The 24,227-nt window shown below is 43.8% G+C and overlaps 1 long non-coding RNA gene across 1 annotated transcript; it reads right to left on the reverse strand.

The window, feature by feature from the left end:
* Nucleotides 1–476: 476 nt before the first annotated feature.
* On the reverse strand, nt 477–9,400 carry LOC126505409 (uncharacterized). The gene is made up of 3 exons (XR_007592896.1): nt 7,449–9,400; nt 1,553–7,018; nt 477–717 (listed from the first exon to the last, which is right to left on the reverse strand). It is a non-coding gene; the product is annotated as an uncharacterized lncRNA (long non-coding RNA).
* Between the last annotated feature and the right edge of the window lie 14,827 nt (nt 9,401–24,227).

Genomic DNA, 24,227 nt, shown 5'->3' on the forward strand with positions numbered 1-24,227 from the left:
CTTTTGAGATTACAACGAGTGCAATTCTCACTTTAATGGGCTTCAGGCAAAGATTGCAAGGGAAACCATGTTCCTCCTTTTCTCTCAGAAGATCTATACAGGAGATATGTTGGGACCAGCTGCTAGGTAGAGTGTTACTGCTATGAGTATCTATGAGTACTGCTAGAGTTTTGCTGCTATAAAAAACAAAAACAAAAAGAAAACACATAAGAAATTTCCAAAGGAGGTGCCCTTAAATTTAGAGGGGCATTGCATGGCGATAAATATAAGCAATAGTTACTTTCTTTTTGTCTTTTTATCTTTCTCCAGACCCACCTCTGCCTTTTCTCTGGCCTAGTTTCTTTTTCCCTATGGGTGTGGCCCTGTCATCTCTTTTTGCATTTTATATATCTCCTCTATCTCCTGCATCCTAAAGACTTCAATGAAACAATGACTTATTCTGTGTTTTCTTGACATTATGACAAATCAAACAGAAAGAAACCCAAACCAAAGCTTTAATCCTGCCATGTCGATAAACACAAAGAACTGCCTTATAGACCTGCATCATCCAAATTGAAGACTTCCAGTGTGCAATAAAGACCTCCAGGACAGAGCTGCAGTTTCTATCTCAGACTGGCTAGACCCAGGTTTCACTCTTGCCAACTTCTGGATACACAATGGCATCTGTTACAGAAGGAGGGGTGGTTTGTTTGTCCCAGCCGCCTGACTAGCTTACACCTGAAATAACCACACAGAAATTGTATTAATTGAAACACTGTTTGGCCATTAGCTTTAACTTCTTATTGACTAACTCTTACATATTAGTTTAATCCATTTTTATTAATCTGTGTATCACCACGAGATTTTAACCTCCTACACCGGGCATTATCCTATGTCTCTTTGATTTCCCATGGTGAGGTTCTTTTTTTTTAATTTATTTATTTCTTTATTAATTAATTAAAGATTTCTGTCTCTTCCCCACTGCCGCCTCCCCTTTCCCTCCCCCTCCCCTAATCAAGTCCCCCTCCCTCGTCAGCCCAAAGAGCAATCAGGGTTCCCTGCCCTGTGGGAAGTCCAAGGACCACCCACCTATATCCAGGTCTAGTAAGGTGAGCATCCAAACTGCCTAGGCTCCCACAAAACCAATAGGTGCAGTAGGATCAAAAACCCATTGCCATTGTTCTTGGGGTCTCAGTAGTCCTCATTGTCCGCTATGTTCAGCGAGACCGGTTTCAACCCAGGCTTTTTCAGACCCAGGCCAGCTGGCCTTGGTGAAAGGGGTACACTCATCCATTGCTGGTGGGAATGCAAACTTGTGCAACCACTCTGGAAAGCAGTGTGGAGGTTTCTCAGGAAATTCGGGATCAACCTACCCATGGACCCAGCAATACCACTCTTGGGAATATACCCAAGAGAGGCCTTATCATACAACAAAAGTATATGCTCTACTATGTTCATAGCAGCATTGTTTGTAATAGCCAGAACCTGGAAACAACCTAGATGCCCTTCAAATGAAGAATGGATGAAGAAAGTATGGTGAGGTTCTTTTATAAACGATGAGAAACTGTCTTACTCTGATAAATGTTTTGAGAAGTAATGTTGTCCATTCCTGTTTTGTAAACAAAGCACTCAGAAAGAAAAGAGATATGGGATTCTTCTTTAGACCAAGTCTTTCTGCAGAGAAGAAAGAAAAATTGATAAAAATATGGGAGCAACTTTGTAGTATTTCATATCTATTAAACTTTTACTACATGCTAGAGACTGAACTAAATATATTACACAAGCCAATTCATGTAACAAGATAAGCAATGTTAGTTTCTTCTTGCATACTAGGAAACTGAGGCTAAGGAAAGCCACTTGTCTGATGTCCACAGTGGGCAGGACACAGAGCCACAACTCAGTTCCATGCGCCTGACTCCATAGCTCAGGTATGAATCCCTTGCTTATGTGTGGTAGCTGCTTTTCATTTCCAGGGAGTCCTCGAGGGGAAGCACTGCGACTTTCACTTTATGAGAAAGGAAACTGAAGTGGGCAAGCTTAACTCAGAAATGGCTCTGCTGTTAATGTGCCTGCCACGCAAGCATGAGGACCTGTGTTTGGATCCCCACATCCATGTAAAAAGCTGGATAGCAGCTGAAACCCTGGTACTGGGGTCAGAAAGAGAAGAGGATCCCAGGGAGGGTGGGAGTTTAGGTAGTCAGTGTACCCAAAAGAGTGGGCTTCAGACTCGGTGAGAGACGCTGTCTCAAAAGATAAGATGGTATTTTTTTTTTCTTTTTGGTTTTTCGAGACAGGGTTTCTCTGTGGCTTTGGATAAGATGGTATTGACTGAGGTAGGCACCCAATAAGGGCCTCTGGCCTCCCCAGGCGTACAAGGACAGGTACGCATACAACCTACTGCACCTGCACAGAGTTAAACACAGTTAAATGTTAAGGGGCTGCCGCTGTGAAGGATCCTTGAGTACAAGACCTCCTTGGAAGAGTGTCAGACATGGCCCGTGAAGGAAGCTGTGTGAGGAGAATGAGTCCTTGTAAGAAATAAAATCAAGTAAACTAGACAAGAACCTTGTAACCTCTGTTCCCCTATAACATGGGTTTTGCTTGGAATGTGCTTCGAGCCCCTCTGAGGTGTCTTGAATAGGAGTGAGCTTGCTTCAGATTACTTATTACAGCTGACTGTTGTTATTTATTTGCCTCCATGGAAAGACGGGGTTTATACCATATGAAGCTTGTCCTTGCTGTTGTTGTACATTTTACTCAGGTGACCCTTCTTAAACCTCAGAGTACAAACTGTCTGATGCTCTGAATAAAGCTGGCTATTGCACGAGACTTGTTCAGCCTGTCTCATTTCTAGGCTCTATTCTCCCAGCTACATGCTGCCAACCAGCATGGTAAACAGAGAAGCATTCTCTGTAGCAGGATTAATAAAAATTCAGAGACTGAAATTGGGATTCAAGCTGAAGACCTGAAAAGCAAAGCAGCTAGCTACTGGCTCTTACCTCGACTTCATCCATAATGGCAATCCTGCCTTATGGAATCTTAGAATGAGACTGTGACTGAGAGCTGTCTCCTCCCATTTTGTAATCCTCTCTAGTGCTGGGATTAAGGGTGTGCACCACTACCACCTGGTTTTTATGGCAAACTACTGTGGCTACTGGGATTGTAAAGCTGGCCAGTGTGGCTGTTTTACTTTTCTGATAGTCACACAAACTTTATTAAAATACAAATGAAATGTCACTATAACTCATTTCTCATCTTGTCACCTCTAAATTTCTCCCACATAAGCTTTTATGTAAATATTACTCAGTAGTAGAATCTTGTTCTTCTGTATTAATCACAAAACAAAATCATTTGTTGAAATTTTAATGTCCAGAGCTCAGAACTAAAAGAGATAGGTGTATGAAGTGAAGGTTTCAGTATCGGATGTATAAAAGATAGGACATGGTTGCTCCAAAGTGTTGTTGGAACAAGGGTTTTTATTGTAGATATGAGGGAGAACACAGCCAGAGGAATCTAGAAGAGTCTAGAGCAGGGAGAGAAAGCAGTGTGCTGAAAAAGGCCAGTAGACAGAACTGGGCCATGAGAGGGGGTAGGGGGAACAAGAAAGAAAGAGAAAAGAGAGAGGACCAAGAAAGACCACAGCTGAAATGGAAGGGTTTTATAGGAGTAAGAATCTGGGGGAAGGGAAGCCCATGAGCTAGAGAAGTTTAGGGTAGGAAGTCAGGTGAGAAGAGCTGAGAAAAGGGCCAGGTACTGAGAGGGTGGAGGCTAGCATGCACTTTGGTATGCTAACAGGCACCACAGATAACCATTTGCCCATGGTTTACTCTGGATCTGACAATAGGAAGATAAAGAGGGAGCAGGCCTACCCTCCTGGAGTAATGTAATGATCTTAATTAGGAGAGGAGAGTCTTTTGATGGAGTAAAATGGCATTTCACTTCATAGTCAGGGCAGGTATGGCAAAGGCTTGCTGAATGAACCATGTAGGTAGCAGGATCTGAGGAGTCTCAGAAGGGAAACAGGAGCAAAGAGGCACCCTCTCCCTTCTGTGCCTCCATCATCAAAGCCTTCCTAGATCCCCCACTGAGGATTCCTCATTCTTCCTCACACTTCTCTGTACCCCATCTAACATTCTTTACCCATCCACATTTGTCAGAAAAGTTGGACTATGAAAGACAATTCAGCAAAGTAAGTGAAGTCATTTTTGTCTTTGAGGTTCTCAGTAAACTAAGCCTGCTATGTAGACCACAGAAGTCACAAGCAGTAACAAAAAGCAATCAAGGAGTCAGAGTGGTGGCATGGGCACATGTCTCCAGCATCTTTTTACCTAGAGATGTATTTTTCCCTCAAGGAGAGGGTTGTCTTTCAGACACTCCTAACCTGAAAAGGTCTGGGGCTAGGTCTGTGGGGTGAAACGAATGAGGACAGGTTTAAGACCATGAGAAACAGAAAGAAATCAAAAGATTTGAAGAAAAGGTGCAACTGGACAACTCACAGTGCATCTGACCTGCCTCCCATCCTGCCCAAGAGCAAACCTGGTGGCCAGGTTGTGGTTGGGGTAGCAGGGCAAAGCATTGTCATTGTTTTATATTTCCTCCTCCAGCCAAATGTCAGACACAAATCATGTGGGACCAAAAGGTTAGGCTGTGGTAAATGCCCTCTGTCTCTAATCAAAGCTGACAGGAGATAAATAGGCTTGATAACCTTGAGACATTCCATTTCCTCAACATCTTTCAGGATGTGTTTCATGAGGGATGTCCAGAGTCACTTTCCCATCCCTTCTGCTGTCACCTGATAAGGTCAAAACATCTAGGTGCCAGAATTCCCTGTGAAGAAACTGCAAACCACTTCTGGCTATGGTGTTAAACCTTTGAAACTTTCCCCAGGATCTTTTAGTTCCCTTCTCTGGGCTTCTGGATCTGTAACAAGGATTCCTGCAAACAGCCTTCTTGCTCCACAGGGCTTCTGGCTGAACAAACACGTGATTCACCCATATAGGCAGTGATTCGGCTAGGCCTTTGCAGAGAAAAAGCTTCAGGCAGGACCTACAGCCACAGACTAAGACATGGCTCCATAGCAGAGGTCTGGCCTAGCAAGCACAAGAACTTGGTTCAACCCCTAAAATAGAGAGGTGGGAGAGAGGGAGAGGTGAATGGACAGGGACAAGCAAGATGGGAGGAAAGAAGGAAGGAGGGAGGGAAAGGAAAGAAGAAAGGGAGAAAATGGGGAAGAAAGGCAGGCAGACAGTGGAAGGAGGAAAGAAAGAACCTGTGGTCACACCAAGGGAGAGAAGAGGATTTGACACTTTGATCCTGGGCTAGGATACTGATATTATCATTTAAGTTCACTGCCTTTTAGGTCTACTATCTTGCAACAGGGTTGACTAATATGGGATGCCTTTCTGTATGTGTGGCTTTTATTGGTTGATGAATAAAGATATTTCAGCCAATGGCTTAGCAGAGTGAAGCTAGTCAGGAAATCCAAACAGAGAGTAGGTAGAGTCAGCGAGATGCCTTGCAGCTGCTGAAAGAGAAAGATAGAACCTTACATAAGCCATAGCCTCGTGGTGATACACAGATTAACAGAAATGGGTTAAATTAAGATGTAAGAGTTAGCTAGGTCATTGGCCAAACAGTGTTGTAATTTATATAGTTTCTGTGTGATCATCTGGGTCTGGGCGGCCAGGAAGGAACGAGCAGTCTCCTTTTACAGTTGACAACATTATTTCCATATCAGTATATATATTGTGACATCCAAAGCATTTCCTGCTTGAGAATAGCAGGATCACAGCAAATATTCAAACACAGTTTCTGAATCTGCATTCCACTGACTAAAAGAGCAAGGAGTTTGTGGGATGGGGGAACCAGGAGCAAAAAACAGAGAACTGAATAGTGGCGTTGGGAGTGTGTGCAGAGTCTTTTCATTTTGCTGCCAAGTTTGAACTTTCATGGTCCCGTCGCTCCAAACTTGGTTTTTAAAGGTGCATGCCATGCATGTAACAGTTGCTCATTAAAGGTTATGTGTGAGACTGAGGGATGGGCGAATGACAGACTCACTTCAGGAGTTGGTAGCTATTTTCCCCAAGAGGTGGCTAATCAACCATAGCAGGTTACGTCTACTGACCACGGGGGTGACCCTGTCCAACCATGACAGCAGCAAACTGCCTTGAGGTACGTCAGCCTGAAGCACATTTCCATCCGAGGCTCCTCGCAGTCTGTGCTCTCTGCGTTTTTTCACAGCCCTGTCTGTCCTTTCCTGCTCCTGCCGAAGCCCACGGGTGCTGGTTCGATGTGGAATCTCTCCGGCTGTGCGATTACTGATGACTGACAGCCCTTTCCTGGGAACACTGGGTCTGGCTGTAGCTTGGCTGTGCATGGATGGCTCCCGATGACAGGATTAGGCGCTGACATTTCTCTGGGGACAGTCCATGTTCAGGATGTGTGTCTGAGATACTGTCAGACATGGCAGCCAGTGGCATGCGGGAGTGAGGCCTCCTGAGAAGGGAGAGAATCGCAGAGACAAAGCGCAAGGACCGTTCCTTACCAGTTCCTGAGCCCCTTGCTGCTGAGGCATGGCCTCGACCCTTGTCTGTCTGGCCAAGGAGGTGTTGGTGGGACGTGAAAGACACTGTCCTCACCTGTTTTACTAGAATGGCATTTGTCCTGTAGTTAGACGTGTTAAACCCTAAAAGTCAATTGATGCTTTGTAGACCTACAAAACCCTAGGTCTGGGTCCAGGGATTCGACTTCCTGACATGCTTGACAGGAAACATGAGGGAAAGGGAAGTAGGAAAGTGGCAGAAGGCTTGCAGCTCTGGAAGCATTAATACACATAACTGGACAAAGACTTAATTTCTTAACACTTGAAAAGACAGATTCAAAAGAACATTCTACTCTTAGGCATATCTTTGGTAAGGCTAAGAAAGAGACAGGCCTTGATTTTCTCTGCTTTGAAGGGATGAGAGATTCACCCATTTTTCCATGACAGTCTTGGATGGGGTTGGACCAAGGCGAAAGGGTTTGGGGTCCTTTGTGGTACCTGAAAGGGAGGAGTTAAGCATAGGAGTTAGAAGCGAGCTTCTGCTATCAGAATCCTTCTCCGACCACCCCTGTGCATCTATCTACCCTGCTCCTGTCCCAGACATCCAGCATGCTCTGTTCATAGTCTGTTGCCTTTTACCTCACCCCAAATAACTATTCCTCTTCCATTTGCCATCTGGGGTCCTCAGAAGAAAAGAAGTGAGGCCTCCTAAAGGGAGCTTCTGGTTACTGTAATTAACGCTAATTACAGGAAACAAGAGAACTGAGACAAATTTTCTGCTTCAGATGATCATGATAGGTTCCTGTCACCTTGTTTCCTGTCACTCTTCTGTCCGGGAAGGGTTGAGCTAAGCAAGCAGACTGTCCCCTTGCCGTGGGGCCCCCAACCATGCCTTACTATCTGTGGTTATTGGTGGTCCTCTCTTTACCTTGGCCACCTTCCTGAAATCTTTAGGAGCCACAGGGGTGGTGTCTCCTCCAGAAGTCCTAGTGTTGGTGCAGGCCTGTTGCCAGTGACTCCTGTGGACAGAAGGTCGTTAAGAATTGTACTGTAATGGAGATAGCTCACCCTGAGACTTCAATTTATAGAACGGGACACAGAGGCCAGAGAGGCAGAACTCATCCCTAAATTCAAAGAGATAATCAGGATCCCAGATGACTGCTGACTCTGGTCAGTCAGTTGCCAGCAGTTCCTCTCTCTGTTCCTTCTCCAAGCTCTGTGAAGTTTCCTGTTGTCCCATGTTCAGTTGCATGGGAATCTTGCAACTCTTGTCTTAGCGTGTTTTCTATGATCTCTGTGCCTCTGTCTACTCTGGTTCTTTCTCCCCTCTCTCCTGGCTTCTTGAACATTACCCCCATGTTGTTCAGTCTGCTTTAGGAAGATGTGCAGAATTGGGAGAATAGAAAATAAACTCATTCCCTTGCCACTGTGGCCTGAGGGAGGCCATTAAGAAGCAGCTCATCCTGGAGATATTTCTAATGAGCCTGCTATAACTGTGGCTGAAATTTTAATATCAAAGGTTAAAGAATCATGGTTTCTGTTACACTTTCTTTTATTTGCAATTACCATTGGGAAGAGAACATATTAGGCCTGCTCAGGGCAGCACTCCTTAACCCAAGCTGCCCTTCACAGTGGTGGGCTACAGAAATGTACTATCATGGACTCCAAGAATGTAAAAGAAAAAAAGACAAGTGAATGCAGTGGACAGAGAAGGGCTCAGGGGAAGCCAAACAATGTTTAGATGAGGTGAGTAGACTGCAGTAGCTAGGCAGAAGAGCTTTCCAGCTGGAGAATTCTAGTTGTGAAGTTTGGATTCAAGGAAAATAGAAATGGATGAGGTACGTGTGGTAGGAAGCTGAGTAAATCTGAGGCCTCTTCTAAAGGCCTAGACAACAGCTTTGAGAGAAGAAAAACCAGGGGAACAGGATTGTAGGACTGGGGCTCAGCAGGCCTGGGTTAGGACTTGCAAATTACTTTCTTGACTTGGTCATGTGATTCTCCCCTTTGGGCCTTTGTTAAGCTACAAAGGAAATGATTGTCACTGAGGTCCTGGCTCTGACAGGTAAAGCTGTATTTTCCATGTTGCAAGTCTACCTGGAGTGATCTGTCCAGGCACAGATAGCTTCTTTTGCCTTCACGATGAAGTATGGTGATCTTCTCCCCTCTTCTCTCGCCCACCTCTCTTCCTAACCCTTTGGAATCTTTGGGTTGAGCAACTTTAAGCATCATTTTGAACCCTCTTTTTCCTAGAGGAGCCAAGCCCAAGAGACCTCAGTCCTGGGTAGCACCCCTCCTTTGCCCCTTCCCTCTCTTTATCTGACTCACCCCCCAATGCCTAGCAGTTGGGCCTCACTTGATAGCCAATGATCCCAAATCAGGAGCCTCCTACTGCTCATAATGATAACACTTCCTGCAATTTGCATGATAAAATCCAACTGATTTCAGATAGCGTTTGTCAGGACAGATAGGTGACGCTATAGCTGGCACCACGAGGGGAATAAATTACCACCTCAAGTTCCAGGCCAGAGCAGCCATGGGTTTGGATTGGCTGACATTCAGCCCTAAACAAAAGCACAAAGTCTTGTCTAATGGAGCAGTGAAAAAGGAAATCTAGGAAATATTAACAAGTTTCGCATGGTAATTTATGCAAATACACGCCATAACTCAGCTGAAGAGGTTCGGCCTGCACCTAGAAAAGGGAACAGATACCTCATTACATCTCAGAGGAGTGGGCTTCCATACAAATTAGCGCTGGAGAGACCCAGGGTGGTAATTAGTCCTCAGGCCACCTGCACCAGAGTCACCATGGGGTGCCCATTCAGTGCAGGTTTCCTGGCTCTGATAAAGAGCCCTTAAATCAGAAGTCCTTAAGCAGGGCCTGAGAGTCTGAATTTTAATGTAGTTTTTATCTAACCAGGTTAGTCTTTCTGGGCCTCTACCCATTACATCCAGTGAGATGTAGACTGAATTGCTTCTTAGGTGTTTCAGGTCAGGATTCTTTTTGAAGTGTGAGAGCAAGTCCCACGGTTCCATACATGAATAGATGGACCGCTTTCCCAGGTGGACAGCACATTTATGGCTTCCTGGAATTCCGCTGCCTTTTGTGAACAAGGTAAGAAACACCCCACTTCCATGTCTGAGCACCTGTAATTATCTCTCTCTGCTTCCTGATTGTAAATACAATGTGACTAGCCCCCTCAGCCTCCTGCCACCACACCAAAATAAATCCTTTCTTCCTTAAGTTGCTTTGGTTAGGTATTTTTGTCAAACATCTGGGAATATACTTATTACCAGTAGGAAGTTAGCAAAATATACATTTTACTCCAGGGAACAGGTATGGAAAGGTTACAACTTTTATATAACTATGTATGCCAAGGAGTTTCACATGGGTTCCACACCAGGCTTGTCTTAGACTATACCCCATGATATTTCTCAGCCTGGGTTTCTCATGGTAGAATCCAGTGAAAAATTAACCAAGTGTTTTATCTAAGTAGTCTTCTCCCACTACCACCTCACTGATTTTAACCATCTGGATGTGTTTTCTCACTTTCTTAAATGGTTAAAAGAAAGACTGAAACTTGTTTTTATTGGCTCTCATCAGAGGCCCTGCTCTGCTGTTGGATGAGGACTGTAGCTCAGGAGAACCACCTGTTCTGTTGTTGGGTGAGGAGAATTACCTGTTCTGCTGTTGTGTGTGTGGAGGGGGGGGGCAGGGGCAATTTCCTAAGGATTAATTTCTCTAGGTCTGACATTGTCTTCCTTTCTTTTCCCGAAGCTTTTTATATTCTCCTTTAGCTATGTTTCCTAGATATTGTTTCACATATATTCTTGAGGTGTTACTTCCTGCGCACCTCATAAATTCTCAGATTACTTATGCCTCAAGAATGGTAGATGATAACAAAGAAAAGGAAGGATACCCTAGGCAGAGGATTCTACTTGGGCAAATGTCCCACGTGCCTCTCACAATGCTGGTGATTCAACAGAGAAATTGAAGCATCCTCAGGCATTTACTATCCCAGAGCCCCTTTCCTTTCTTCCGTGTTTACATTCGTGCCTCTGTATTGCTCACATGTAAGATTCTCCAGCACAGGCTTACCCAGAGCAAAGCACTGTGGCCATCCCAGGCATGACACTGGGTGCTGACATGCAGGGTCACTTCTCATCAGGGCCATTATGTACACTGTGGGCACTCAGTGTTGAAGTTTACACTATGAGCCTCCTCCTACTTCATAGCTGAACTCAGCCAATCAGATCAAATGAGCAAAAAACATCTTTGGGCAGAAACGTCCCTGGGAAGACAGCTGTGTGTGTACAGATGGAGTAGTGGAAGGGAGTGGTGGGGAGCAGAGGGAAGATCATTGCATAGGCAGAGTACAAATCCCAGAAAGTGCCACTGGCCACCTCACTGTATTGAGAGTTATGTAAAGAGACATCCTTGTGTTCCCAGCCCATGAAAATCATATGCAAGCCCTGTTTCCTGAAATCCTGCCTCCTCCACAAGGCATCATGAACGGTCAGCACATCCTCAGCTTGCAGCCCCACTCACAACTGCTTTGGGGGAAAAAGATGTGTCCTCTGTAGGAGGCATTACTGGATGGAGTGGGATGATCTTTCTTGCTTTTTGTCCATCCAGTGTGGACTCTGGCTTAAAGTGTTTTTCTTTTTTCTCTTTTCTTTCTTTTCTTTTTTCCCTGTGAATTCCCTTCCCTTCTTGTCCCCCATCAAGGCCGCATACCCTCTCTTTTCTGGTCTTTAGGCCGTCTCCCTCAGGCTGCAGGAGAGTCCACTTCATCACTTGCCTCCTCAAATCTTTTCCGTGACTGTTCTCTTTGCTCCCGACAGGCCCTCTGCAGGGCCTGCCTTTGTTCTCCTCACAAAGGGAGTTGTCAGCATTGAAGGCTCTTTTCAGGACGGCGGGGAGGAGGCTCTTGTTTTTCTAAGGCACAATCAGATGCATTCTTTGTGCTCCTAGCCGCTTTCAGGCACGTGACACATAAATGTATGCAAGGTATCACATATTCATAGGCTTTGGATGGGATGAATGTGGGGGAGCGGGGGATGGGGCGATTCACCAAGGGATGAAAATGAAACAGAAACAAAGGAAAGAAGTGAGGGGAAGGGTCTGAGACAAGGAGACCATTGATAAAGGTGCCAGTGGCCCCAGGAGCTCTGCCTTACTCTTAGCTTTTAGTGTCAGAGTCTTCCAATGTCTCTTTGGCTCAGGGGTTTGGGGTGGGGGGAGGATTGGGCAGTGCTATCCACTGTGACATAAGAATGACATCTGCCAAATATCCTTCTGGGCTTCTTGGGGGGGTTGAGTTTTCTCAGAAACAAGCAGTGCCTAGTAGCTGTGACAGGGTTGCCCGCCCCAGGAGCCATAGGCACCACCTGCTCTCTCTCTCCTGGGCACCCTCACCAGGTGACTCAGCCTTCACTTCCCGTTTGTCACTTCTATGTCATCTCTGTCTTTGTTAAAGTGGTCTGGGACCCTGCTCCAGGCTGGATGCCTAGTTCACACAACACCATCAGGACCCCCTTTGACTTGGCCTGCTTCTTTGTAGCCTTGCAGTGTCTTCGAACCCTGTGATTGACTGGAGCTGTGCTCAGGGACTGGCAGAGATCCACGTGCACTTGCTGGCCTGCTCCAGGAAGGTCAGCTAACACCAGCCACTGCTTTTCTTCCCCACACTACCAGCAGCAGGTGTGTAGGAGAAAAACCAACTCTATTAGATACAGACAATCCAGCCTTGACTTCTGGGGTCCAGTTTCCGGGTCACACAATCAATGAGCTGAGAAGGAGACACAGTTTGAGTCCCAGAGTGAAGAAATTTAGAATATGCTGGTTTGGTAACAGCACCAAATTGCAATGCCTGACACATTCTTCCCCGATGGATTTAGCTTATGATTCTGAAAGGAGAACCATTTCTTTAATGTGCAAAGCTGCAGGGCCACTGGCCAGCCATTAAAGCTAGGCATGGCATTCACTGTGTGACTTGGGGCTACTCTCATAATCCTACTCAGAGATAATTTGTCTAGATTCAGTGATAACATCCAGTAATTTACAGCCGAAGATCCAGATCCATTATTTAAGATATTAATTCCTGTTAAAAAGCAAAGACCCCAGAGCAAGGATAAAGCATTGAGCATGATGAGTTAATGTGATCAGAATAATCAGTGAAAGCCAATGTTGATCACAATACCATCATCACCACCAATGACCGCTATCGCTGAGTAGAAATGTACTGAGGTGCTGTTCCCATGCAATGCTTGGAACCGATTTTCCTTCCCCTTTCAATGTAATGCCCTGAGGTCAGCACTCCTAATGTTTGCTTTTTGTCACCAAGAAACCGAAGCATAGTATTTAAGTGAAGTTGGCTGAGGCTACCAGTTAGCAGGTGCAGGCTCCAGAATTCTAATCTCGCAGGCTCTTCTAAATGCCCCAGCATCTGTGATACTAGCTACCATGTTGTTGGAGCACAGCAAACAGATGGGTCTCCATTTCTACCCTGTGGCTCTATGGCTCCCGTCTGGTTTCTCCACAGAGGATTCCCCTTGTGAAAGCAAACTACAGCTACAAATAGGGGTGGGGGTAGAGCTGGGGGCAGGGGAAGCTGCAGAAACGAGATGTGCACAGGACATAGGCAGCAGCATTCTTTCTCCTTGGGCCTTACTTGTAACATGTTTGAAATGAGGGGGTCTGACAAGGTGATCTGCAAGGTCCCTTCAAGCTGTAACTGCTATTTTGGAGAATCTTGAGGGTAAATCATGACCCACGTGATAAAATTGCCTTTTGTGACAGGGATATATGAAGGAGCAACTTCATATATTCAGATATATTCAGAGGGTCAGGAAGATTCCCAGATGCAAAACTTAAGAAGGGAGCACTAGTGGGATAACTCAAGAGTAACCTTCCTCTCAGCATCCTGCCATGAACACCTCTTCATTTGCATCCTGACTGAACAGGTGTCTTACTAGTAGTGTTTTGCTAATGTTGGACTTATTGCAAAGGCTAGTTGGAAGGAGTACCAAAGAATGAATTCTTAAATTCTAATTTCCTTTGTCTTGAGACTAATGTTAACAGATTCTTTGAAACAATAGTTGTTTACAAAAAAGAGAAGAGATGACAGAGGCCTCTGGCCTTTGAACTGGGAATGAAGGAGAATTAAGGCATTTTTGAGGGCCCACATAACAGATGTCATGAATTGATTGGACCTATTTTGCTCCTCTAATGCTCTGTCTTGGTTCTGATCTGAATGTATCTATACTTTTTCCCCGGTAATATGTAACAGTCTATATCCAGTTGGTGGAGAAAAGGTACTTGTGGTTGCCTAGAAGACCAACTCTTGGGTAGATTGTGCCTTCTTGGGCTATGATGAAAGGAAAAGAAGTGACATAAAGGAAGAAGGGTTTATTTGGTCTTAAGTGTGAGGTCACACCATCCACCATATTGAAAAGGCTTGGTGTCTGAAACAATTGTCAACTGGTTACATCACGTGCTTGGTTGGGAAGCATTAAATGATCAATGCTTTTACTTAGCTTGCTTTCTTTTTTTTTTTGATTCCTCCCACACTAAGCATACGTCTTTTCATCTCCCCATCTCAATTAACCCAATCTACAAACGCCCTCATAGAGAAATGCCCAGAGGGTTGTCTTCTAGATGATTCTAGTTCTTGTAGAGTTGACAATCAATATTAGCTATTACAAATGGCCACACAGACCTGATTCTTTGGGGCCTCTTTACGATGTTTTAGTCTCTCTTGCCCCTCTGAGATTGCTGCCACATACGTCCTGTCAGCAAAAGAGATTCCTAGCAAGAAGGTCATGATTTGTGAACAAAATTGCACCTGAGAAGAGGTGTTATAGCTTGAAAGGACTTTGTGGATCATTCTGTTAGAGCTCCTCATTTTAAAGACATTATGTGTAAGACCCAGGGAGGAAGAAAGGGCTCTATACCATACACCTCCTTGGTTCTGCAGCTCTGGGTTTACATAGCTTTCTGCACTAAGCACACTTGTCCCCTTCATCAAGGCTGGAGTGTGAGCTCCAGGACTGGGACTTGGTTCTGAACAGCACAGCCACTGTCCTTCTAAAGAAGACAGCTTGAAGAAAGCGTGGGCATAGCCTCTCTTCTCTGACCTTCAGTGATCTTCATGAGAGAAGCTTTGTATCTCACATCCCTTTGTGTGAGGTTGGGATTGGAATAAGTGAAGTGCATGTGTATGTATGTGTTTGCAGTGAAGTGCAGTGAGGTTGGGAGTGGAATAAGTGAAGTGCATGTGAATGTATGAGTATATAAGTATGTAACTGTGTGGTTTGTGAATGTATATGAGTATATGTATATTCACAAGTGTGTGTATGTATGAGTGTGCATATATGCATGAGTGTGTATGTGTGAGTATATAAGTGTGTGGATGTGCTGTATGTGAGATATATGCATATATGTGTGAGTGTTACTTGGCACTATCATGTAACAGAGAAGTCTCTCTTGTCTTAGGAAGCAGGAATGTCTGTATGGCTTCCATTCATCAGTTATCCAGATGTCTGTATATTAGGGTGTGCACAGACTAACTTATTTGATCTTGATAATACAAAAAAAATTTTACCAACATCATTTCATTTTAACTTTGCAACGTCTCCAAAAGGTTATTTATCCCCCTACCTTTGTTATTGGAAATGACTAGCCAAGGACCACAAGCTAATAAGAAGCAAACTTGGGATTGTTGCTGTCAGCTTGCATTTGTTTGGTATTGTTAAACTTGCCTTCAGATAGTCCCTCAACATGTGCTGATTCTTGTTCCTTGCTGTGTGGTACACAGTCAGGCAGCATAGCCATGTGAAAACAGAATTTCAGCCTCAGCTCAGACCCACTGAATTGGAACCTGCCTTTCCATAAGACTCCTGGGCAGGGTTAGAAAGATGGCTAAATTGGTACCTTGCAATCACAATATCCTAAGTTTGAGCTCTAGAACTCATGCAAAAAGCCAGTGGTGATGGCATATGCGTGTAATCCCAGCAAGAGAGTAGTGGAGACAGACTGTTCTCAGACTGTTCTCTGGCTTACTGGACAGTTAGCCTAGCCCAATCAGCAAGCCCCAGGTCTAGAGGAGTTATCTCAAAACAACAAAAACAAAACAAAAACAAAAAATAAAACGTGAATAACATCAATAACAATCAAAAACATCAATAGCAATGTAACTGTGGATAACCTGAGCCAATGTTGTCCTCTGGTCTTCACATGCATGCATATACACATCTGTGTGCGTGCAACACCCTGAACACACACACACACACACACACACACACACACACACACACACACGAGTCCTTGCATAATTCAGCAAACTCTGACATGGGAGAACCAGTCTTATATGAGAAAAGCACAGGGTGCAGGACACATGACTTTAAACTTTCATGTGGTCATATTTCAAGGTAAAAGCAAATGAGTGAGAATTATTTTAACTTTAGCAATCTATTTTAACCCCAAGCATAGCACAGATTCCATTATTGATGAGGAATATAGCATTCTCATTGAGTCTTGGCATCTGATGTATTTGACACACATCTCAGTTCAGAGCAGACACATTTCCCTGACTGTGAGACACTGTTCGAGTAGGTAGCTTCAGAGCAGAGTTCTCATGGGTTACCAGGAATCAGAGCCAACTGCAGGACTGATAAAAACACATGTCATGTCTTCCTTCAGTTCCCATTCAGTAGATCTGGGTCTGTTGGCCATTGATTCCACTTCTGAAAAAGTCCAAGTGGTGCCCATGCAGCTGGCATTAGACAGCCCTGGGAGCCACTGCTCCAGAACCATGTCTGACTTAACAATCCTAACAGGTGCAAGCTTCTACAATTAGGAGAGAAACAAAGAAGAGTGGAGTATATAGGGAAAGAGAAATGACAGCCAGGGCAAGAATCTTGACTCCTCACTTCTCAGACACAGTGGGAAAGTTCTTTAGAAGCCAGATATAACTGTCCACCGGAAGATAAACTAACCACCTTAGCAGAAATGAATATATTTTCAAGAGACTCATCCCTTTGGCTATAGACTATTAAGACATGACCTCAAGGATTCAGGAGGGGGGTCTGGTGCTTATTTTATACAGTTCTGGCAAATTGTCAGACCACCTTGCAAGAGAGACTGGAGTCAAGGGTTAAGGTAGGTTAATGATAAGCAGGACCAAACCTTGACCAAAATTGCTTAGCTACGCATACCTCTTGCTTTCTATTTAAACCTAAACCTTGTTGTAGGACCCTAAAGATAGATTTAGGGATTCACCATTACTGTCTTCTTCTTCCCAATGTGACCACATTGAATAAAATAAATTTACTTGCTCTGCTTTTTTTTCCTTAAAAAAAAAAAAAACCTATTGTTGTCTGTTTAATTGGACTATTGCTGTTTGTTAGGGCTGCAGAGCCCAGGCTCTGACCCTAACAGCTCTCATGACAAAATCAGCAGACCAATTTGACTTAGAAAAGAAAACAAAATCGAAACTGTGCCCAGATGATTTGGGGTCACACCTGATGCCCCATGCTAGGTTCAGTCTCCCATCCTCAATATGAAAATAGCCAAATTAGTAGCAGACTGCAGAAAAGGGAGATTTATTCAATGTGACCTTTGAGGAAGAAGAACAAAGAGATCCAACAAACTCCTCCAAGACCATCAGAGTCCTGAAATAACAGTAAAGTTTAAAAAGAGAGCCAAGGATGCGTACTCCCGCACAGTCCTGGTCAGGGTGTAGTCTGGCCCACTATTGACCCATCATTGACTGGGCTTCAGTCTAATCCTGTAAGGTTGGCTGATGAGGGAAGGCTAGGATTTAAATAGATTCCCTCCCAGGTTGATGGAGAGGGAAAAGTGGCCATGATTAGATACTGAACATGGCAATCTTCTAAGATGTCTGGCTCCTTCTTCACCCTCTTGACTTGGGACAAGCACTTAGTGGTCTTTTTCTCTGGCTAGTCGGGTCACAGCCTGTGGGTTCAAAGTTCAAGGCCAGACCAGGATGTGCTTACCCCAAACATGTGGACCTGTCAGCCTCCTTGTCTTTTTCAAAGTGATCAATTGTAAATTGGGGGAGGAAGATGCCCTCCAAGACCCTTCAAACTCCCAGCCCTTAGGGAGAGGCAGGGGCTTTGGCTTTCTGAGTCCCCTCTCCATCGTGGAGGGTCTTTTTTCTCTGTGTGCCTTGGGGTGTGTGTTTGTGTGTGTGTGTGTGTGTGTGTGTGTGTGTGTGTGTGTGTTCCTTATCCCTAATAGGAACTTTTCTTGTAGGCAGATTGTGTTTGCTGTGCCTGAGATTTACCTGCTGCTCTCTGTTGTCATCAAGATTTTTTTCCGAAAAAGAAGAAAAAAAAAAAGATTTTTTCCGCTTTCTAATTCTTTAACTGGCAGAGAGAATGAGCTTGATCAAGACCTCTAGCCAGTAACAAATTGTTTGAAACGTGTGAAATCATTTTTTAGGAGGAAGTGCTGCCTCTCCCCTCGGGGTAGGCAGGCTTTCCCTTCTCCCAGAATGAGATTCTTGAGGAAATTCCATTTCTTTGGGGTTTACTAGTTTGATATATTGAAGCCCAAGTGTCTCTTTAGAGTATCTTCACTGCTGTCAGTCCAATTACTTGTCTAGACTCACTGACGGCTGCACCTAAGGTTTTCGGTAGTGTCCAGAGTACAAGTGACAGTGTATAATGCCTTCTCTTGCTGCATTCGTTATCTTCCTTGAAATTTCCGTGGCAGTCTTCTCCCTGTTCATCATGTTCAATCAACTTTGCTCTCTCCTGTGGAGGAGCCCCCCACCAGGTCTGTCTTCTCCCCAACTTTTGTCACCCCCAGTTCACCTTGCACATTGTGGCCAGGAAGGACCTTTGTGAAGAAGACAAGCCCATTCATATCTCTCCTTTGGTTTAAATAACCCAAAGCCTCAGAACATTGACTATTGGTGCTTCTCTCTCTCCAATACTTTCTCTCTCTCTTTCTCTTATCTGACACTTGACCTGCATTCAGTTATCCCCTACTTAAAGCCTCCTGTCCTCTGACTTACTGGCTGGCTGGTTCTTCCTTTAGCTTCACTTTAAATGACGCTTCCTGACGGTCCACAAAGACGTCCCTACAGGACCTGTACACCCTGGGACTCCTTCATGCCACTTATCAAGTCTTGTGACGATGTAATTATTAATGTGTTTACTCCCTCAGGAGGAGAACGGGAGGGAAGGTAACATGAATTTGGTCTGTTTAGCCCTCCCTTCCTCTCAGCCCAGAGCCTGGCACAGAGGTAGCCATTACCTGCCTATGGTCTAAGTGGACAATTCTGCTGTGTTAATTACAAGGATGAAACAGCATTAAAGACTCTCTCTTGAACGTGTTTACATTTTGCTCAGGGCGGTTGAGTAACCACAGCTAGGTGAAGGAACTCAGCAATATCGATGTGGACATATTAGAATGTTCAGGAAAGGACTAAGCAGACAGAAGAGGGGCTGCACCAGGATGACTGAACCATGGCTGCCAATGTCTAGAGGAAAATGTGTGTTATTCACAGACGATCCAGGCTGATGGCACAGAGGACAATTTTCATTTTCTTTATTTGGGCAAGTTCCTCTGCCATTTTAAATTAAACTGAATCCCAGATGGTTGCTTGCTGTAGAATTTTATTTTTAGGCTTCAGCTATCATCTCTGGGATGTATCCTGTTTCTTTTTATAGCCAGACCACAGCTATTGATTCCCAGGGTCGCTGCATCTTCTTTGTTTAGGTGCAGACAGTCCAGGCAGAAGTGACTGCTCCCTCCTGGGGAGCTGCCTGGAAATACCAAGGGTATCTCAGGGCGGCCTCCCCTCGGCTGCTGTTGCTCCATGCCTGCTGCAGAGGACTCGCTAGGGGTTTCATTGCCAGAAAAGCTGATCTATCAGCTGGAATCCCGCAGAGGAGCCCCCACCAACTCAGACATTTACATGTGGGCAGACCAGAGCTGCAAACCCGTTCTTCCATTCTGCAGGGTTCTTCCCCTCCACAGTGGTATCTTTTGTTGTGCCTTCACTAAAGGGAGTCCTGGAGCCCCAGCTATTGTGAGCCTCCCGTCTGTCTGCTCTGTGTACAAGGAGAGTAGGTGGGGGAAGGCACACATGCTCATCTGCTTTTCCTCCCTCTCCTTTTTATTATCATTAATAATGAAATATTGAGATCGGGTTGCTAATGAGCCTAAACTCCCTCCTGTTAGTTTATTTTTTGCCTTCATACTGTCACTTCAGAGTAAATTACTTTTCTCTGCATCTTGTTCAAGGGATATCACACCAGCATGACCCTCCCCCTCCCACCCTTGTTCTAATTTCAGGGTTATTCAGTTTCTCTCACTGCAGTTTACTAAGCAAGGGAGGTCGTCCCATCTATCATACTTAAAGCCGCGCAACATGTCTTCTCCAGCGATTGAGACATCATTCTTGTTGCACTGAGTTGCCTCGGGTTTTAAACACTTATGCAACACACATAGATGTAACCTATAAAGTAGTAAATACATAATATATACCTACATCCCTGTGTTATGAGTTTAATGGAAAAATATTTAAAGACCGAGAGCACAAGGAGACCTGTTCTGGGTAGGAGGGGGCTAAATAAACAGCCTCCTGCACAGTGCAGTCACATCTGCTGGGCTCTTGCTCCTGCTCATGGCCTGCTAAGCACTTCCTTGTCAATTGGGAGATGTCAGGATGTGAAAACGGCCAACATTAAGTAGACATTCTTTGCCAGCACAACAGCTAGCATCTCTAATATGCTTTTGTCTTCTGTTCAGAGATGCTAAACCAGCCTACAGCACACAGCCATTTCTTCTGGTTTCCTCCGCTGCCCACCATTACACAACACTCAGGGCTGCTTCCTTCCTTCCTCCCCTGGTTCCTTCCTCTTTCCTGGTTCTGTGTTTCTTACCTGCCTCAGGCCGCATCTCAGCTTTGTCCTTCATTGTGTGACCCTAGACAAAGATCACACCCCTCCCTATTCATGTGTAGGCAATGACAGTGTTGACTTTGCAGTGTTTGGGGGATGGATGAGTTAACACATGTGGATTGCTTACTAACCTTTTTAAACTTTCCCCTACTAACTTATAATTTCTGCCCAAAAAATTGTTTGCTATCCCAAATAGGTATATAAAATAAGCATACAAATCAACCTCTACTGATAATAAACCATAAAAACACATTTTGAAACAATTCTTTGGTATGCATATAATTTTACCATTTATTAAAGATGAAAGCATATTTGCATACTAATGAGATAGATGTTTGTATATTTTTACATAAAGAATTAAATCTTGCCAGAATATTCAGTAATACGGGATGTAGAGTATAATTCAACGTTTTACAGAGTTGATCACTATTTTAATTTTATAATCATCAATGCTGAGCATTGCTTTGCATAAATACATAGTACATAATGACAGAAGTATACTTAGGGACACTTCTGAAGTTGCTCGAAAATCTGTTCTAATCCCAAACCAAAATTCATTTAGAGATTTTTTTAAATGCAACTCAAGTCAACAACTCAAACAGCAATTTTAAAAATCAAACATTTTAACATAATACAATCCAAAGATGTACTAACTTGGTACCTGAATGGTGAGGAATGATGTCAGGAGAATACTAAAAAATCTTTGTTTATTGTAATTGAATCATTATGTTTCTGTGGAAGCGGAACAGTGATCCTGTCAAGCAGTATCTAGTCTGAGCTGAGGAGATTTTTATTGCTATTACCTGTCAGTGTGCACAGTGCAAAGTGCACACTTCACATTCAGACATGAGGCTGTTGCAACGTTGTTTAACACAGCATGATTAAACACTGCCATAAATTCCTCAAACTTATTACAGTTGATTTCAAGTTAACTTTTGGTCATTGTGTACTCAAATACTTTTTGCTGTGATCCTCAAGTTCAATAACCCCAGGTGGGGTTGCAAGCCATTGTTTAGGAATATGGGCTTACCACAGAGTATCATACTTGGGAAATGCTCAATAGATTTGTCTTCTTTGGCTTATTTTCTTAATATTTGTCCCTTCTTTTTTATTAAGACAAATCCAGATAGCAAATGTTCCTCAATCACTCCTTGTCTGTCCCGAACAAAACAGCATGTGTTTTATGTTGTGGTTGATGAAACTGTCAGAAGCTGAACAAGATGAAGCAAATCAGAAATTCCAAGCAAGTCTTCATTTAAAATCTTAGTGTTTTATTCATTATTAATTTTCTTGCCTTAAACTTTAAAGTTGTGCATTATGAAACTATTTATCTTAATTATTGAGCTTTTGGCAACACTCTGGTTCGGTGCCAGGGGTGAGCGAGTCGTGGGCCTTAGTTGCCTTAGTGGCCCCCAGTTCCCATTTCTCAGAGTGTGTCTTCTAGTTTCCACAGTTTTTCTTCTTCTGTTGTCTGTATAGTGTTGGGACAGTAGACACATTTTATTTTTGTGATTGTGTGTGTATAAGAGAGAGAGAGAGAGAGAGAGAGAGAGAGAGAGAGAGAGAGAGAGAGAGAGAGCAGAGTCAGAAGGTGTCAGATTTCTTGAAGATGGAATTGTAGCACTTATAAGCTATCCAATGTTAGAACCAAACTTAGGTCCTCTTCAGGAGCGGTATGTGCTCTTAAAAGCAAAACCATCTCTCCAATCCTGTCAGTATGCACTTTCTGAATAAAAGGGCTATCCTCTTTGTACAGAGTTTGGAAGGAAGAGTTAATTTGGCCCACAAAGGAAGACATCACTGGACTGAGCGTTAAGGAAAAGCTGGCAGAAAAACACATTTGAGATCTCTGTGATCCAGACGCCAGGCTTTCAAATCTCCCCAGCTAACCCATGAAATTTCACCTTGCCTCCCTCGATAAGACGGGAATGACAAGAGACCAGCCTAGAGATGGAATTTCTTATCTGGATACAAGATCTCTCAGTGAAAAGGTTAGGCAGCAGAACTCAAATGGCATAGCTTTTCTGTTCTCATTTCCGTAAGTGCAAGTAGAGGTCTTCTCCTGCGTCCTATGATCAAGTAAGGGCTATACAATATGAGTAATGGTCATGTAACACAGTTCTGTGTCCACCTTCCACGAGCACTCAGGACACTGTTGGAAAATTATGCAGTTATTTTCCCAGCTTTGCATTTCTAGAGGAGTCCTAGCACCTCTTTAGTCCCATGTAACTCCTTCAGCTCACTCTATCCTGCTGGCCAAAGCCAGCTGCTATTCTGGCTCAGCTCCATGTAAGTCACCAAGGAAACCTAAAATTGATTAACCTGATACAAACTTTCTTCTTTTTCTTCAAATTTATTATGACTTGAAGCAAAGTGTCAGTAGCACTTTTGTTCCAATTTGTTCTTCCAATGTTTGCAAATATGCCTGAAGAATATATTAAAATGTCACAGCTTGAAGTGTCAAGCCACTTACCTCTATAAACATAAAGCCTGGTGCCAGAATCTTATTGGAATGTGATCTTCAAACTTCAGCAGACAACAGAGAGATACACCAGGATGAATTATTGTTCCAAACTGGTTGTGATCCACACTCTGATTGAATGGGTCTGGCATGGTATCAGGAAATTGGCATTTCCAACATCTGCCCATATGGGATGGTTAGTTTTGTATCATGTGTCCATATGGAATGGTTAGTTTTGGTTGTCAACTTGACGGATTGGGAGATATCTAGGAATATGGTGAGGAAAAGAGTTCAGAAACCTTTGGAATTGGTTTGTAGGAGGAATTTGGAAGAGTTTAGAGGACCAGCTCTGAGAAATCTTAGAACGCTGTAAGCAGAGCTCAATGTTTGATGCTGTGGAGGGCTCAGAAGTGCAGGACGCCGGTATGAAATTGACAGCCACAGTTGTGCTAGTGGGGTTTCAGACAGAAGTAAGAACTCCACCGGGATTCCAACTATGCCACCCAAGTCACACTCTTGGCAAAGAACTAAGATATATTTATCAATGCCCCGAGACTTTGCAGTAGGCTGAGCTTAAAGGCACTGTATAACTACCGAAGCTCAACATTCAAAAAGCAGACCAAATGCTTCCAGCTGCCTTGAGCTAGATTTACAACGAGAATCAGGAACAAAAACCAGAGGAAAAGTATTTTTTTAAATGTGTAGCTTGGACAGAACAGAAGTGTTTGCAAATTTCTAGTTAAAAAAAAAAAGAAAAAAGAAAAAAACACAGCTGCCAAAGAGTTACATCATTAAAGAAGAAGTTAAGTAGACTCCCTGCTGGGCCAAAAGGGAAGATGTCTTGATGAAATTGTCAAGGCACTGCCCTTGCTCCAGTACAGTCTCAAAGATGTGAAAACTTGCACTCATTTCAAGGGCTTTCATTAGATCAGAGAACTGTAGACCCTGTGTGTACAGGGCTACCTAGAAAATAATTTTCTTTGGATTCATTACTACATGTTTAGCTATCAAGGCTGCTTCAGACTTGCCTCAAGTGGCCTGAATACAGTTTGCATTGGTACTGTCCACATGGTGCTAATTCTGCTAATATGCAGGATACAGGATTTAGGAGGCTGTGGAGGCTTCCACCAAGATTTCAGTGGGAACCACAGGAAGCTAGGCAGTACATGATAGTGTTCTAATTTTTGTTGTTGTGATAAAATGCTCTGACCAAAAGTACTTGTGTGTCGGGGGGAGTGTGTGTGAGCTCAGAGTTCCAGGTTCCAATCCATCATGTGGGGAATTCAAAGCAACAGGAACTTTAAATAACTG

Source organism: Alexandromys fortis, unplaced genomic scaffold (assembly GCF_014885135.2).
Source record: "Alexandromys fortis isolate MF-2015 unplaced genomic scaffold, M_Fortis_MF-2015_v1.1 scaffold_62, whole genome shotgun sequence".
NCBI classification, from domain to species: Eukaryota; Metazoa; Chordata; class Mammalia; order Rodentia; family Cricetidae; genus Alexandromys; species Alexandromys fortis.